Below are 17,451 nucleotides of genomic sequence, written 5' to 3'. Positions count from 1 at the left end.
TTATAAAAAATATATGGATATATCGTACAAACTCGATATACCGCCGAGCCCTACTGGGTAGGTTTAAGGTATCTAGAATATTATTAGGCAAACTAAGGCTTTATAAGTTGATATGTGCTAATAAACAGCCAATATGCTATACGCATTCTAATAAGCAACTAGTGAATAGTGCTCACTAATCTAACGTTTCTCCCAAATTTCTATAAAAAAAAAAAAAAAAACAGAAACAGTTGTAGATGATACATTTTTCGCCGCAACCTCTGACTGATACCAATAAGGTGATTATAATAAATAATAATAATAAATATTAAATAATGAAAATAAATGGCAGATTCTAAATTATTTTTTTTCTAAAATAATAAGTGATAAATCTAAATTATTAATTTAAAGTGAATTTAAGCATCACAACATTATAATGTACAGTATAAAAAAATTATATTCACTTTGATATTGGCTAAATATTATATTTAATAGTATTATTATCAATGTGGGTTTTTTTTAAGCATTAGATGATGCAATATTATTGTAAAAAGGGGGAAATCAGCATCCAATTGAATATCCAACATCAAATCATTTAACAAAAAAAAGTACAGTGCTATTTTAGAACGTTTAGTACCTGATTATGCTTTTTTTCAGTGAAATTTTGTGTGCAAAAGTGCCAGAACTGTTCGCCCCAATTTGTTTTTTTAAAATGAGTATTACAGGTTTTGTGCCTGTTTGGATACCTTTTTATATATATGTAATATCATTGTGGCTGCTGCAGGATGATTTTTTTAATGAACCTTTAGATTTAAAACGATGTTTGCAGGCTGAGCTCTGAGAGAGGCTCTATGGGCCAGACTGCTGTGGGCCAGAGCTGGAGCCAGGAGATAAGACCGACTCCAGCCAGCTTGCTTTAGGGGACAGCAAAAGACTTGACAACCACTGTTCTGTTTGGCTGAGATCATATTGGTCTATTTCTTCTTTCTCTTGCTCAGACCAGACCACTTTCTTCAGTCTAACTTCCAACATTTAACCCCTTCTGTGTCTCAATTACTTTTCACTTCTACTTTGTGTCTTCTCATGTTCTATCCTTTTTTCCTCTTTTATTATACAGTGCCATGAAAAAGTTTTTGCCCCTTCCTGTTTTTTTTTTTGTTTGTTTTTTTTGCATATTTGTCACACTTAAAAGATTCAGATCATCAAACAAATGTTAATATTACACAAATATAATTAAAAATAAGTTGTGGCCTAATGGTTAGAGATTTGGACTCGTAATCCAAAGGTTGCGGGTTCGAGTCTCGGGCCGGCAGGGATTGTAGGTGGGGGGAGTGAATGTACAACGCTCTCTCCACCCTCAATACCACGACTGAGGTGCCCTTGAGCAAGGCACTGAACCCCCAACTGCTCCCCGGGCGCAGCAGCATAAAAATGGCTGCCCACTGCTCCGGGTGTGTGTTCACTGCTGTGTATGTGCACTTTGGATGGGATAAATGCAGAGCACGAATTCCGAGTATGGGTCACCATACTTGGCCGTATGTCACTTCACTTCACTTAAAATAAATACAAAATGCAGTTTTTAAATGACGATTTCATTTATTAAGGGAACACATCATGCCGTGATCTAAAGAAATTCAAGAACAGATGAGAAACAAAATAGATGACGTATCAGTCTGGAAAGGGTTATAAAGCCATTTCTAAGGCTTTGGGGCTCCAGCGAACCACGGTCAGAGCCATAATCCACAAATGAAGAAAACTTGTAACAGTGGTGAACCTTCCCAGGAGTGGCTGGCCTACCAAATTTACTCCAAGAGCACAACGACGACTCATCCAGGAGGTCATAAAAGAACCCAGAACAACATCTAAACAACTGCAGGACTCACTTGCCTCAATTAAGGTCAGTGTTCATGATTCAACAATAAAGCCTCTTTCACATGAAGATTCCGGAAAATACACGGATAATGTGTTCCGGGAATCATCCCAGGATTGTTTGATTTTGGTTCATTCACACTGCCAGTGATTTTCCGGAATCTGTGCGTGCGTTCACACACAACCCGTAAAGACCCCGTAAAGACACGTGACATTTTGTGACGTGTATAATGAGCCGCACACCATTTCACTAAACTGGCGAACGATTTCAGCTTCAGCGCGGATAGTGAGGAGCTCCGATCGCTGCTTCATTCCAGTTTACACATTTTTCGTTGTGTGAATGTTAATCTGCCTTCAAAACACCCGGTAAAAGAGTCGCATGATAACGCGCGTCATCAGCCTTTACGGCATTGGTTCTGGCTTTTGTTCACACAGCGCTCGTTCCGGGACTGAACCCGTAATGTTACTAGGTCCCCAACCCGGGATCGATCCCGGGACGTGTTTGTGTTCACACAGAAGACACTCCGGCAATTTTCCGGGACCAACGTGCAGTGTGAAAGGGGCTTAAGAAAGAGACTGGGGAAAAATGGCATCCATGGGAGAGTTCCAAAGCAAAAGCCATTGCTGACCAAAAAGAACATAAAGGCTCGTCTCACCTTTGCCAAAAAATGACTTTTTGGCAAATATTCTGTGGACCGATGACACAAAAGTTTAACTTTCTGGAAGGTGCATGTCCTGTTATATCTGGCGTAAAACCAACACAGCATTTCATAAAAAGAACATCATACCAAACATGGTGGTGATAGTGTTATGGTCTGGGGCTGCTTTGCAGCATCAGGACCTCAACCACTTGCCGTAATTTGTGGAACCATGAATTCTGCACTCTATCACAAAATCCTGAAGGAGAATGCTCCATTGCTCTTCCTCTGCTCCATTTTCCCTCTCTTGGTGTAGAACATTCCGGTGTGTTGAGCTCAGAGCACAGTGCTCGGCTCTCAGAGGCAGGATTGTTCTTGTCGCACAGGCCCAAAGCCTGTTGCCACGGATACCGCCATACCACAGATCTGACCCTGGAGAATTGAGCTGCTCACCCTCAGCAGGAGCCACTGGCAGCTGCAACACAGCTGTTAGCGCCGGGACAGGGTTACTTTCTTTCTTCCTCGCTCTGACTCACCCGTTGGTTCAGTCACCCGCTCTCTCATTTCTTTATCAATATCTACAAAAAATATATCCATGGGAGCAGACAATTCAACCTAAGGCCCTCTGTTTCTTGTTAAAGACAACATAAAAGCAAAATTGACCCCATTTACTTTCTTAATGAAAATGTTGCTGCTATTATTGTGCATGATTCATCAGTGCATGTTACTTTAAAGACCAAAAATGCTTGCTTTCATAAAGTTTCATCAAAATTTAATAACTTTTTCTGCTGATGTAACCAAGGGGTAAGGGGAAAAATAATATTAAGACAGTATTATTGCTTCCAATTGTAAGTCGCTTTGGATAAAAGCGTCTGCCAAATGACTAAATGTAAATGTAAATGTTCTCCCTGGAATACCTGATTCTGATTGGTCAGTTGCAGTGTTCTATAGTCAAATATTTGAAAATAATGACTGCTAAACTGTTTAATTGACCGCTGCCCCTGGCAAACAATTATATAGCTGTGCTAGTTTTTTTTCTCTCATATTATTCCATGGTCTCTTATAAAAAAATAAAATAAAATAATTCTTTTATCATTTTGTGGAACACAAAAGGAGAGATCTATAACATCCAAGCCGTTCTTTTTCACATAATGAAAGTAAATGGTGTTTTGTCTGTTTTAAACCTTTATAGTTTATAATCATCTCATTTTGTATTCCATGGAAGAAATTAATGTTATACAGAGTGAGAAAATTATGAATTAATATTTTACTGTGAATTATGCCTTTAATGTCAGTATGGTCCATTTATGTGTTTATTTAATACTGGTTATAGAATATAATTTGAAATGCTAAAACAATCTAAAGCTACCCTGGTTGGGAATTTCACTGATCTGGTAAATTCAAAAATAAAAGAATACTATTTATTTACCTCTTTTTTTGTGATGACTGTACTGACTGTACATTATACCTCACATATTATAAGCTTAACATCCACAAGTCCAACCAAGTTGTGATTATTTGTTTTTTTTAAACCACTGAATATTTTATTTCATTTGGTAATATGTCATATCAGTCTCTTTCATTCACTCGTTTACTTGCTTCTTCACCAAACTCTCACATTCACTCTTACCCTTTCCCTGAAAAATTCCCTGGCAAACTATTTCGAAAAACCAGAGCGGTGACTCAAGTCTCCCATCCACATCAATCACGAACATCCCACGGTTCTTCACTCTATCCATAGCATGATACATTAAACCGTCGCTACCCAACACTCAAATCAAAACAGATGTTCCCCTCTAAATTCTAAAATTACAGTAAATAAAGAAACATAGGATGACAAAAACATAGACCTATTTTTCACATTGCCAGAGCCTATCCGATGTCATATTATGGTTAGATGTTATGGCTGGAAGCTATGCCTTTTATCTAATCAGGGCATAGATTTTCCTCTTTTCCACCTCGGAGATAACCCGATTACACGGTAACACGGTCTCTGAATCAGTTTAGCAGCTGCCCTGTGGTTGAGCACAGATCTGTATGCAGTGGTGACAGGTAGAGCTAAACTGCTGCTAAACTCATATAGAATATTATTTACTCTGCCTTAAGATTTGCTTAAAATTTGCTTTGTTTTACTGCTATGTAAATCAACTTTTTAATTTTTTTTTTATAGAAATGTTAAAATTGAATTCAGCCTCATAGAGAATACTAATAAACATGGCCTAAATGCCATAAAACTGTATTTCAAGGGGTCCTAGAATAGAAAGTGTAAAAAATCAACTTGCTGAAAAAAATAAAATAAAATTGACAGTATTTCTACTCTAAAAAATATTCTCATTCTGCACTAAACAGATTTTGTCCAATCGAATGTCTCTATTAAGAGAATGTCATGCCCACAATACCATTACAATTGAATAAAAAGTAGCAAATCCTGTTCATGGCTATGACTTGGCAATTAGAAAATGATGAACCTGTCAATATGTTCTGCCCAAACATCCTGTTTAAGTAAAAAAAACTTCACATCTGCATTTATCAAGCTATTTTATGTGATCTTGAATTATGGGAACAAAATAATAATAAAATAAAAAAAATTCTACTTATATAAATTATATTGTGCATACAAATAAGAATTCGCGATCATTTTTAATGAACTAAAGTGGTATCTTTAAAGTAAAACCGTAAAACCTTATGAAAAATATTACATTAAAAAATGAAGCATGGTAAACGACAAAAGCAAGTGTGCACAGCTAGTGTTCAGAAAGTTAGAAGAGCATCTGTTCTCAGTAAACATGCTGTAGAGCCAAACCCTGAAAATACTAACAGAGCAATGCGTTTGTTTTAAGCAGAACAGCATGACAAAAGACAGTCAAATCACCCAGCAAGGAACTGCTATCTATGTCAGGTTGTTTCTATTAGTATTAGCGCTCCAAAATGACTGTCTGTCTCTGTCTTACACACACAGATATAAATCTGAGAGATAAACAAGGTTTAAAATTAAAACACACTTCAGTGTTTCATGGGTTAGCTTTAAATGAACATTAAATCTTTCCTCTGACGTTGATTTGAAGAGCTGTTTAACATCTATATGACATCCAGTCAGACGTGATGCCGTTTTGCATCTTTCATCATATCTAAACAGTCTACTCGTGACATAAAACTGCTGCAATGAAAAACTAACAACTGAAATGTGGGAAATGTGATTTGTTTTCAGATTGCTGTCAAGCAAATGCTGTTTTCAGCTAGAAGTGATGCACACTTTAAAGTGCTAAGTTTGGCAAGCGATTTATGTTATCTAAGAAATCTGTGTAATCAGATTGACATGCACAGATTATCACAAAATCTTCACTGTTATTCCATCTCTTTCATCTTTTCAAGCATGCACGTTATGTTGAATCTTAATGTGTTTGTATGTGTATCTATCAGTTACATGCACGTGGATGTTTGCTTAGCAGAGCGCGTATGTTTTGCGTGTGTCTGTGCATTTGAGAGATGCAAGTGTGTGTGTCTGCATTTCTAATAGTAAAACAGTAGGGTTGCGCATTCTTGTCCGACATAACTTAAGACAAGCAGACACAGAGAAAAACGCCTATAAAACTCTCTCAGCCTCTTCTACTCCATCTGTTTTGTTTTCCTTCCATCTCTCCTTTTTGATGAGCTGGGTCTTCAGTCCCCCCAATAAAATCCCATTAGCTCTTAATGAAGTCGAGCTCGCTGCCTCGCGCCTTCACCTCATTTAGCACAATTGTCTGGCAGCCATTAGCACGGAGGCAATTACAGCCGAACGGCAAGAGTAATTGGAAATGCCGACAGGGACCCCAAGAAAACGGGAATAAATAAAAAAAAAATATTCAACCTAATAAGCCTCTGTTGGGTTGGTGGGGGCTGCTAGGCTAAATCAACATAATGCTAATCGAGGCTGATGAGGAACAGACTCGGGGTGAAGGCCAGGGGTGGTGGAGATGATGATGATGATGATGATGATGAGGCTCAGATTGTTATAGAAAGAGCAAAAGGAATCATACTAATCAACTGCTCAATGACACAAGGTACTGTACTGTTAATGCCCACCTAAACTGATGCTATACGAAAAAAAAAAAAAAAGATTAACCACTATTAAACAGCAACATGAAATCAAAATGGACCACATTTACTACGTCCAAATGTGCACAATTCATAAGAAAATAATATAAATCACAAAAATAATGCCAATAGATAAAATAAAGTGCATGATGTTTGACACAGAAATTAGCAAGTTAAATGTTTTGCAAATGCTCTTTCTGCTGCCATAATAATAAATTAACAACATTAATAATATTAAATGCAGGATTCACACAACTTTTCACCAATATATATTCATTATAATAATGTCCATGTTTCATGAATTATAATGCTTTTCCAGGAACAGAAATTACAATTTTAAAATTCCACAATATTTTCCATGAAATAATGGTAACACTTTAGAATAAGGATCACCTATTCACTATTAACTACGACTTTTGCCTCAATACATTCCTAATTTGCTGCTTATTACTAGTTAGTAAGGTAATTGTTAAGTTTAGGTATTGGATAGGATTAGGGATGTAGATAATATGCTTAATTACTACTAATAAATGGCTAATATTCTAGTAATATGCATATTAATAAGCAACTAGTTAAGAGACCCTAAAATAAAGTGTTACTGAAATGATATGTTTTTAGTATTAGAATCTGCTGAAATTAAATGTTTTCTATGATTTGAAGTCAACTTACAAGTTGACTTTAGTTCAATGTACTTTCATGATGGCAAAAACACATTGTAATGTGGCATAAATAATGTAGGCGGGACTTTGATTATAAAAACATTAAGCTATAATATTATTAGTTAGTATAATTTTGCCACAGCCTCGATTATTTCAGCAGAAAACTGATTGCAGACATGGAGAAAATGATTACATTTTAAAGAAAAAATAATTAAGTCTATAATACATTTTTTTTCCCTTTTGATTAATGTGCTCTGATGCATTGTGCATGGCTTGTTTTGATTTCATGTTTTAAATAGAGCTTTCTGGAAATCAAATAAACAATGGTTACATTCCACGCAAAGGACGCTGTGTCAAGCCAGTCCTTGAATAATGAACGGACACACGGTGATCTAGGTGTTGTGTGTGGCCTGCTGGTACCAGAAGCCAGGACATATCCCTTGACTCCTCACCCTACTTACTCACATCAAACTGGGCAACTGGTGGCAGAAACCTGATCAGAGGGGGTAAAATCAGAGGGCACCTTTCACAAGAGCTGGGCAGACTGCCCAACGGTCCACAGGAGGGGGCAAAGAATAGGGTCTGGTTGGAATGGTGTGTGTCTGTGATGCGTGTGTGAAGGCGTCTTGGCACTAGCTTTCCGGAGTCGGCACGGGAAACAGAAGGTCGAGTCCCACAATAGTCTCCCATGGGGCATCCACAATACCAGCTCAATGACCGCAGTCAACAATACTCTCAAGGCCTTTTATTCACAGAGTTCAATGGACCAGACACACCCAGAGGCACTTTTCTACACAAAACAAGATCCTGGCACACACACATACATGCATATTCATACTACGTTATATAAATGACAATATTGCTTCTATAAAAGAGGCTTTCAGTCGTGGATCTGTCTAGAATCACTATTTCACAGCACAGGGGACACTGCATTAAAACTTAGCCATGGTTCAAATTAGTAAATTTGTATAAGTTGATAAATAAATAAACAGTATATTAATACAATAAAATAGCATTTTGTGAAATTGCACACAATATAATAATGTTGTATACAATGCTACAATACATATTAACCTACTATAATGAATCTGTGGCTTTAAAAAAAAAAAATGATTCATTTAAATGACTCATCCAAGTGAATCAGTTTGAACAAATCATCACACAGGTCAATGTATTTGAATTAATCATCTAAGTTAACCAATTCATTAAAAAGAATCCGACTTCAAGGATCCATTTTAGGTGAATGTGTTTGAATACTAGATTAGTTTGGGCAACTTCAAATCTGCTTATACAAAACAATATTACAAAAAACAACGCTGCTTCTTGTTGGAAAAAGTGGCTTATAATTAAAAAACAAATCAGTTTTGAAGGTAGCTGAGCTTCTGTTATGCTACTACAAAGTTAATAGCATCACTACATTTATTTGGTTGCTCCCAGCTAAGATTTGACATAATGTACAATAAGTTAATTCACTTCATCTTAGTTGTAATACGAGACCTGAGGAACTAATATTGATCACTTGAGTTTATGAAAAATGCGGTGAAAAGACATTAAGCAAGGCATAGTGAGTGTAGCACAGGGCTGCTACTGCAAAAATGAAAAGATGTAGGCTCCTACCATCTCTCTTGTGCTGTGCTTTCGCTCCGAAAATGTTTATTTGTCTAAAAAGATCTACAAACAATCACTTCACTCGACAGGAGAGAGAGCTTTCCAGTCAGGAGGAGATTTAATTAGGGAAATCTCATTAGGTTTAACAAAATTAAGCGTGAAACAATCCTCGGCAGGACTCCGAGAGGGAGAGGGAGAGAAAGAAAGGGGGAATCTGGGGTTATGAGCGGTTAGAGCCAGGAGGATATTGAGATAGTCACTTCCATGCTGCTGTGGGGGAAAATGGCTCTAGATACCCAGCTGTTTTCACACTCAATTAAAGAGACTTGCCTGGCTTTTACCCCCTCTGAAAAGCAAAGAGTTAACCTTTCTGCATATTGCTGCACACACAAATGTATCCTACAGACTCGGCCTCTCTCACTCATCCACAACGTAATTCCACCCTGAGCCCACGAACCATTAAAGACACAAATTGTGTTTTCGAACAAATTCGCACTCTATAAGGACATAACAAAAAGTGCTATTAAAGTGAGGAAACAAACTCTTAAACAACACAGCCGGAGTGATTGCAGACGAACAGCAAGCGCTGGAAAATTCATTTCGAAAATCATCTGTAAAGGCCCAATTCTGACTAAACCAGCAAGGAATAACTCAGCGACTCCAGAAGAGCAATATCACTGCAGAGAAATCACAGGTTTGTATAATATAGGCAGCTCGATAGGTGACACTGCATATTTATCAGCCATCTTCAAAAGGGTGAGAGTATTTTATGTGCTATCAATGCTAAAAAAAAAAAAAAAAAAAAACTATAGAAAAAGTATGATTATGAAAGACTGCACTTAATGCTTGACTACAAAAGCTGTTTGGCGCATTTGTGAAAACAACCTCGATTTACCTTTCTCACTTTAAAATGGAAGAAAATAATCTGGTGACAATCATGGCTCTGTTCCAACACCTAGTGAGTTGCCTTGCTGTCTGCTGCCTACATAAGCAGCTGCTAGCATCCTAAAATGAAACTGAACCTCATAAATGGTGAACTGAGAATGAAAACTGAGGCAGTGCTGTTGCACAAAATAGCATTTTTCACATTAAGTGCATAGTTTACAATTAATTTCCATGGAGTTTGTTGTTAGCATGTTGCTAAGTTAACTCTAATAAGCATAAGATATTAACAGCTCAGACAAACATTTGTGTAAAACAGTAGTTTTAGATTTAGATTTAAGTACCTTGTACTTTTCAGTACTAAATTAATAGAATTGAATGAATGAATGAATGAATATCTAGATAGATAGATAGATAGATAGATAGATAGATAGATAGATAGATAGATAGATAGATAGATAGATAGAATGGATGATAGAATTTAAAATAAACAAAACTATGATATGATGAACAATATATAGAACAACTGAATGATATAACAAAGAAAGATAGAACAGAATAATAAATGGATAGAGTGAAATTTTACCCAACCCTGATTTTAGATGACCTATAACAGCCTTTGCATTAGGGGCATGTCTATGATGCCTAAAAATACTGCCTAGATAGGCAGCTTTGGAACAGAACACGTGCTTTTGAATGGACATGGAAATGTTGATTTAGGAACTTACAGTTTGCTTGTTCTCAGCATCGGAGCATCTGAAGTTGGAGTCGGTCCGACAGTGCACTGCCCTGCAGACAGTCTACAACACAAGAAAATAAGCCTTCTGAGTACAGTTACATCTAACAGCCTGCATTCTAAAAGCCAACCTGAGATCATTACTCCAGCCGCATTACAGCACGACTTGTAAAATGAGCAGAAATGTTGATTTAGGTATAAGCAACACTTAGGAAAATGTTTTTTTCTTTTTGCTTAGGAAAATTGGGATCTTTTTTTATTGACGCGGTGTGATACCCGTGGGCCTGCTGACCCACAATTTGAAAAGTAATTTGATATTTTGCGTGAAAGTATATGTATGTGTGTGTCCTGCTGTTCTGGCTTAATAGAGGCTGTATGTGTGTGTGTGAACTTGGGTAGGTGGGCAAACAAAGATAAAGACAGAGGCGGGAATGGCAGGAATGGCGGCCAGCCCCCCACGCTTCAGTCTGTCAGTACCGGTTCGTGTGAAACCTTTCTCGGGTTTCTTCCAAACTACAAAGAAAACATTTTAGGGTTCTGTAATCCCTCCCGCAGCCTCCCAAAGCCCCAGAGCCCTCCACACACATACAGTCCGTAGCCCACCTCCCTCTCCCCCTCATGAGACCTGATCTGCCTTCCTGTTGACGTCGAAGTGAATTAGAGCAAGGATAGCGCAGCGGCTCCCCCCGGGGGGCTGGAGGGCTAATCATGCTGTTCCTCACCATCCTCAGAGGAGGCATTAGCGTTCCTGTTGCAGCAGACCACCACATCAACAGCACAGGGCCCCTTAACAAACAACCAGGACACCACACACACACAAACAACTTATTTACAGAAACACACACTAATAGGTCCCTCATACACACCACAGTACCCTTCAAACAGTACCAGATGAACAGAAGATTTGTGGCTTGCCCTTCCCACCCCTCACTGAAACAGCCAGTGAAAGTTGAACTTTAGGGTAACCCTCTTTCCCTAATACACAGAGCACCTCTGTGAAATACCTAATTCCAGCCTCCCTCCGTCTCCACACTAACCTCCTGCACTCCCTCCAGCCGCTCTGAATAATGAATCTACATATAGCGAAGGAGACGGTTGAGGAGACTTTACACCTTGACTGTGTGACTGACCTGATTCCTATCGAGATGACTGTGGCTTGGCTTTCTTATGTCTGATGGTCTCATAGTCTGATTCAGTGTTATTTTAGTCTTATTTCTATAGTATTGATTTAAAAATGTATTTTATATAAATATGTATTAATACAGCATTAAAACAGCACTTTTAGAGTTCATCCCACTCATTGATGTGAGCATAAGTATTGGGTTCGAAGCAATATTGGTTTATTGCATCGAACATTCAGCTTGGTGTGAACAGGCCTTTAGTTGTACTTTAACAAAATAAAACTTAGTACATTTCATTATATTATAGTTTAGATATTTTACCCGTGCCTGATTGCTTTTTGGACAAAGAAAAGTTTTTGTGATGAATGTCAATGCTAATAGATAGCCTTCTCCATTGTTACAGTATTACAGTATATAGCCCTCTTTAGATCCTCTTGTCTGTTTGGCCTTGACTGTCCTATTAAAATAAATAGGTAACATGTTAGTATAGGGATCAGTTCTCACTATTAACTAGTTGCGTATTAGCATACTAACATACTGGCTGTTTATTAGTACTTTATAAAGCTCATATTCTGCATGACCCTATTCTACATCCAAAATTAGGAGTTTTTTGAGGTAAAAGTTGTAGTTAATGGTTGTTAATAGCAAGAATTGGACCTTAAAATAATGTGTGCCCAAAAAATATGACTACACAGTCTACTGCAGTCATTAGATCAACACATTAAACACCATGACTCATCTCAAACTCTAAATCCTCTTGATTTTGACCCAAGAAATGCAAGGTTTAGGTGGTAATTACCCACAATGCTTTGCCAGTAACAGCCCCCAGCTGTTCAAAGACTGCGAGAACATTTGCTGTTGGGGGTTTAGAACTTCCTGTTACTATGACAACCATGGAACAATTCATATTCCGTGTGTCTCTCCTCTAATAAAGTGTGTAACATTAGGGCGTAATTGTATTTCTGCACAATATATGAAAAAGCCCTTTGCAGCGAGAAATGCCTGATAGCAGTCGTCAAAAACGTCTGCAAGAATGACAGCCTCTTTGTCTTTATTTGTGTAGAAGATTGTGACTTGGCATCACAAAATTATTCAAATTTGATAAAATAGTAACTTTTGAATATGGATGGCAAGCACAACTAACCCCAGTGCCAAAAAACAGCGCATATAAAGATTCAATATTCAAAAAACTTTATTATCTATCAACCAGTGATAGAAATTTGTCTTAGGTAAAAGACTCACACACAACACACAACAACCAAACCAAAATTAATCCACAAAAACACTTCGAAAATAAATGACAACAAACCTAAGATACAAGATCCTGACAAAACTGCTTGGCCTCATTTAGAATAGAAATTGCAGTAGGAATAAAAGAATTACTATAACCCTTCCTTCTGGCCAAAGGAGTTCTAAACCGACAACCTGATGGGAGAAGCTGAAAGAAATAATAGTTTTCAACTGAAAGAACGTTAAACCAAGAAACAATATTAAAGGTTATAACTGTTTCCACAAGTGGCCGATACACTGTTAAGATGTCCTATCTTACACTGAAGCCCATTAACTTTCTCAAAGAGATAATTGCTGTTGAGCTTTCTTATAGACAGTATTTGCCCGCTGTGTAAAAGATAGATGTTTATCAATCTCAGTGTCCAAAAATGAAAAGGTCTCAACCTGCTCCACTACCTGCCCCCCCTCCCCTCCCACAACTTCAGTCTTACTTATATTTAACTGCAACAAACTCTCTAAGAACTGGAGGACCATGGAATCAACAAATTGCCTATAAGTATCCAGGGATTGCTCATCACTCATACAAGCCACCAAGGCCATGTCATCAGCATATTTCAAAAGTGACCACTGATATCACATCTCATATATATAGAAAATAAAATAGGCGATAGCACACAACCGTGTGGAACCCCTGAATTCACAATAATACTGTTAGATTTAAAACCACACAGCCTGACATGCTGAGGTCTATTTTTATTTTAAACTATCAGCTTTAAAAGGCATCATGGCGGAGAACCTCTTTAAGATCACTTATAGTAACTTATGGAAGTGTGGCAGGACCAAGGAGGTTGAGTGGAATGAAAGCAGAATTCCTGGGAATTAGAAGGGATTTAGTGGACAATAGCAGGTATTCCCACTAGTGTAACTAGACTCTAGTTGGCGTCACGAGAGGCTTAAACTTCACATTAAACCAGTTTGCAGCTGGCACAGGAGGCAACGCTAGACACAACAAGAGGAATATGAGGCAACACAGAGACGCATTAAACTTATATATATATACACACTGAGAACAAAACAAATGCACAATCTGCATGAAGCAAAAGTTTATTTTGTTACCTTTTCAGACCGACGCACAAACTCACAAAACAATATTAGCGCTTAATGAAGTATATGCTGTGCTCTCCGTGTCAAAACAACACTTTCCCACTCAGTGCATAGCACATTTCGCTCCATCTGAATCTTGGAATATTAGCCGCAGTCTTCTCTACATTAGCGAGCTATGGAAATCCAAACAGGAGAAAGACTTAACTGCTAAAAATATCTTCAGGCGTAGCAATGAGACAGGTAGATCCAGGCTCTTATCCGAAACAAATCCTTCTAAATCTTTTAAATGGCACATCACCTAACCATGAAATTTTTATTTTCCTCAGACTTTTCAGAAGAGTTTATGGGAACTTCAAAACCTGTAAAACCACCGACCTCTGAATGGAAAAATCACACATTTTTTTAAAGGCGAAGATGTCACAGCAGCACTAGATTGCAACAGAACGGCCATATTTTAATAAATAAATGTAAACTGGTTGTTTCATGATTGTTTTCAGAAATACTGAATTTAAAACTTTACTGATTTTCATCAAATAAACTCGGCCTTGATGAGCATAAGAGAGTATGCAAACTACTCTCTTATGCTAATCAAGGCCGCATTTATTTGATGAAAAATACAGTAAAAACAGCAAATTTGTGAAATACTGTATTTTTAAAATTTAAAATAACTGTTCTATTTTAATATATTTTCAAATGTCATTTATTCCTGTGATGGCAAAACTGCATTCCTCCAGTCTTTATTGTCACATGATCCTTAAGAAATCATTCTAATATTTAAAAAAAGTCTAATTTTTATAAATTTTGACAATACTATTTCCTTATTATACATCCTATAATTTAAAAAAAGTCTATAATTTCTTTTTTAATTTTACCAAAATTATTGGTAAATATTACAAATGAACAGTATTATTACTAAAACTAACATGACAAAAGCTGATGGTCACCTTGCTGTGTGGAATATGCATCATATGCTGTTTCGTTTCTCTCCGCTCACCGGAGCTCTCTGGCCCTCAGCCAAAATCCAGCTCCCATCTGCCCAAACCCAGACACTCTCTGAGGCCTGCAGCTCGCTCTGCTTCCTGTCCTGGGACTTCAGGAATGAGAGCTGGGACGCGGGAGAGTCAGGCAAGGAGCTTTCAACAGATTACCTGGTTTAAGATGATTTTCATGAGTCTGCCGCTTACACACAAGATGAGACACACACGTGCAGGCTCATGGAAACACATATGTGCAGTCTAAGGCCAGAAAATCAAGTATGCAAGCATCAGTGTTAATACATTATAAGTGTGCAATTGAACGTATTTGAACGTATATGCATTCTTGCATTACTGAGGCGGTAAAACACTTAATCTGTAATCAGACCGTAATCTGTCGACACTCTTACACCAGATGTGTTAGTTTCAGTTCACTCAGCGGCCATCTTGGTACTGTCCCCAGGCAGTTATTGTTTATGTAGGTAATAGGCATACAAGTATTTCACATTTATGCATGTGGCAGATGCTTTTATCCAAAGCAGCACTGCATTCAAGGTACACATCAGTTATCAGTTCTTGCTTTCCCTAGGAATCGAACCCATGACACTGGAATTGCTAGTGTCGTGCTTTACTGTTTGAGTTAAATAGAATACTTTTTGAGGAATAAATAAAATATAAATTTCAAAAAAAATAAAAAAGTTGCCTTGTCAGCTACCTGAAAAAAGTTTGCGTTGTAGTAAAATTACTAACTGAAATAAAACTAAAACTGATCACATCAGTAAAATCGGCAATAAAATAAAAAGCAATTAAAATAGAATAAAAAAGTCTTAACTAACTTTTTAATTCACAAAATAAAAAAATAAAACAAAACAAAACAAAACAAAACAAAAAAAAATGTACTCACTTGCTGAGTAAAATTATCTTAACACAGTTGCTCCCCCTGGCAGTAGGTCAGATTTCTTAAAAAAAAAAAAACCATGCACATATGATAGTTTATGCTAATCCCTGCTTTGAGATTGAACAGCTATTTTGTTCATTGTGTTTAACTCATTTCAGAAACAAAATCCTTTCACCACAATGACAATAATATCCTTATCTTGATATTTAATCTAGCTTTTAATTTAGTCTAAAGTACCATTTATCAGGTTTTCCGCTGCCACTGAAGCTGTATAATACTTGTAGGTTTAGGAAGGACAGTGAGGAATTCCCCTACCATATATGCATTCACCATGACCTCTCGCTCTGTTTTTCCACCCTCCTTCTCTAACAGGAAGGAAAAGGTTAACCCTTTCGCTCTTGCTCAGGCCAGTTTATTGCTAAAGTCAGCTGAGCTAAAAGGTGTGATGAGCTGTATTAAGTGTCTATGGTGGTTTATAAATACCTCTGGAGCGCATACAACCAGCAGAATTGTGGATAACACAAATATAAAAAGCAGGTGTATGCCATATTTTGCATTACTGCCACCTTCTGCGCTTTGCTTCACACTTCTGTTCCAAATCCAGCAAGCATGTATTAGCCACCTGGGTGCACGGGCCCAACTACTCTCCCTAACGGTGAGGGCATTCGCTGTCCTCGCTCTTACCAAAAACTTGTGTCATCTTACCCTGGCTATGGCAGATCGCCACATGCATGCGTCTACATTTCCCCCACACTCTGGGGCAGCAGCTGTTTATGTTTCACTTTTAGCTCAGAGCTGTCATCAGTCCTTTCTGAAGGGCAACGCTATAAAGTTCTAACAGTCAGGGAGCACGAGATTGTTTTCCACGGAGTTGTGGTCGATAAATGGCTGATGCATCGCTGATCAGTCTCCTGGCTGTTATCGCACCCAGTGTTTGCGAGCTCGCATTAATATCATCCCCCATATGGCAAGTGATGATTTCTCCGAAGACCATTTCTAGAGTTTCACACAAAGCGGGGCACAATTTAGTCTGCTATATTTATCTCCCTCTAAGTTTTCAATTGAACAGTCACCAGAAGTCTCACAGCCAGCAGCTGGAGAAAACTGAAGTACAGGCATCTGTCCGTAAGATCATCAACTAGTCAATTCCATAAGGTCACCTACACAGTAGAGTTTACACTGCATTAGAGCAGAAAATCCATTCATTTCAATGGCGTAGGTGCAGTGCAAAGAAAAAGTGGAAAAACATAATACAATAAAATATAATCTATACACTTTTGATATAATATAATATAATCTATACATTTTAATTATATAAGAAATATATTTAATAGATGCATGCATATATAATATAAAATACTAATTAATAATAAGTTAAATTTAATAATTAATATTATATATATATATATATATATATATATATATATATATATATATATACACACACACTGTGTATATGTGTGTGTGTGTTAATGTTAATTATATTTTATAATATTTTTATATTCTTTTTATACACACACACCCACACACACACTTATCTGGGATGATCACACCTTATTTGAAGTAATACTCAAGTGTAAGGCAAAATTTAAAATATGGATTCTCCTTCTAATAACATTAATTATAATTTAGGATAATACAAAAAGAAAAACTTTCCAAGTTTGGTGTTGATGCAG

General features: G+C 37.3%; 1 protein-coding gene across 1 annotated transcript in view; it reads right to left on the bottom strand.

Annotated features, from left to right (window-relative positions):
- LOC306866106 (homeobox protein PKNOX2-like) overlaps positions 1 to 17,451 on the bottom strand; it is a 69,977-nt gene that overhangs the window by 45,374 nt on the left and 7,152 nt on the right. The window contains exon 2 of the mRNA XM_079411127.1: positions 10,441 to 10,512. The gene's annotated coding sequence lies outside the window, so the exon portion shown is untranslated. The remainder of the gene's footprint in view (positions 1 to 10,440; positions 10,513 to 17,451) is intronic.

Source organism: Barbus barbus (genome assembly GCF_936440315.1).
Source record: "Barbus barbus genome assembly, chromosome: 47".
NCBI classification, from domain to species: Eukaryota; Metazoa; Chordata; class Actinopteri; order Cypriniformes; family Cyprinidae; genus Barbus; species Barbus barbus.
The sequence above is the reverse complement of the archived record's forward strand: the minus strand, read 5'-3'. Positions and strand labels throughout refer to the sequence as shown.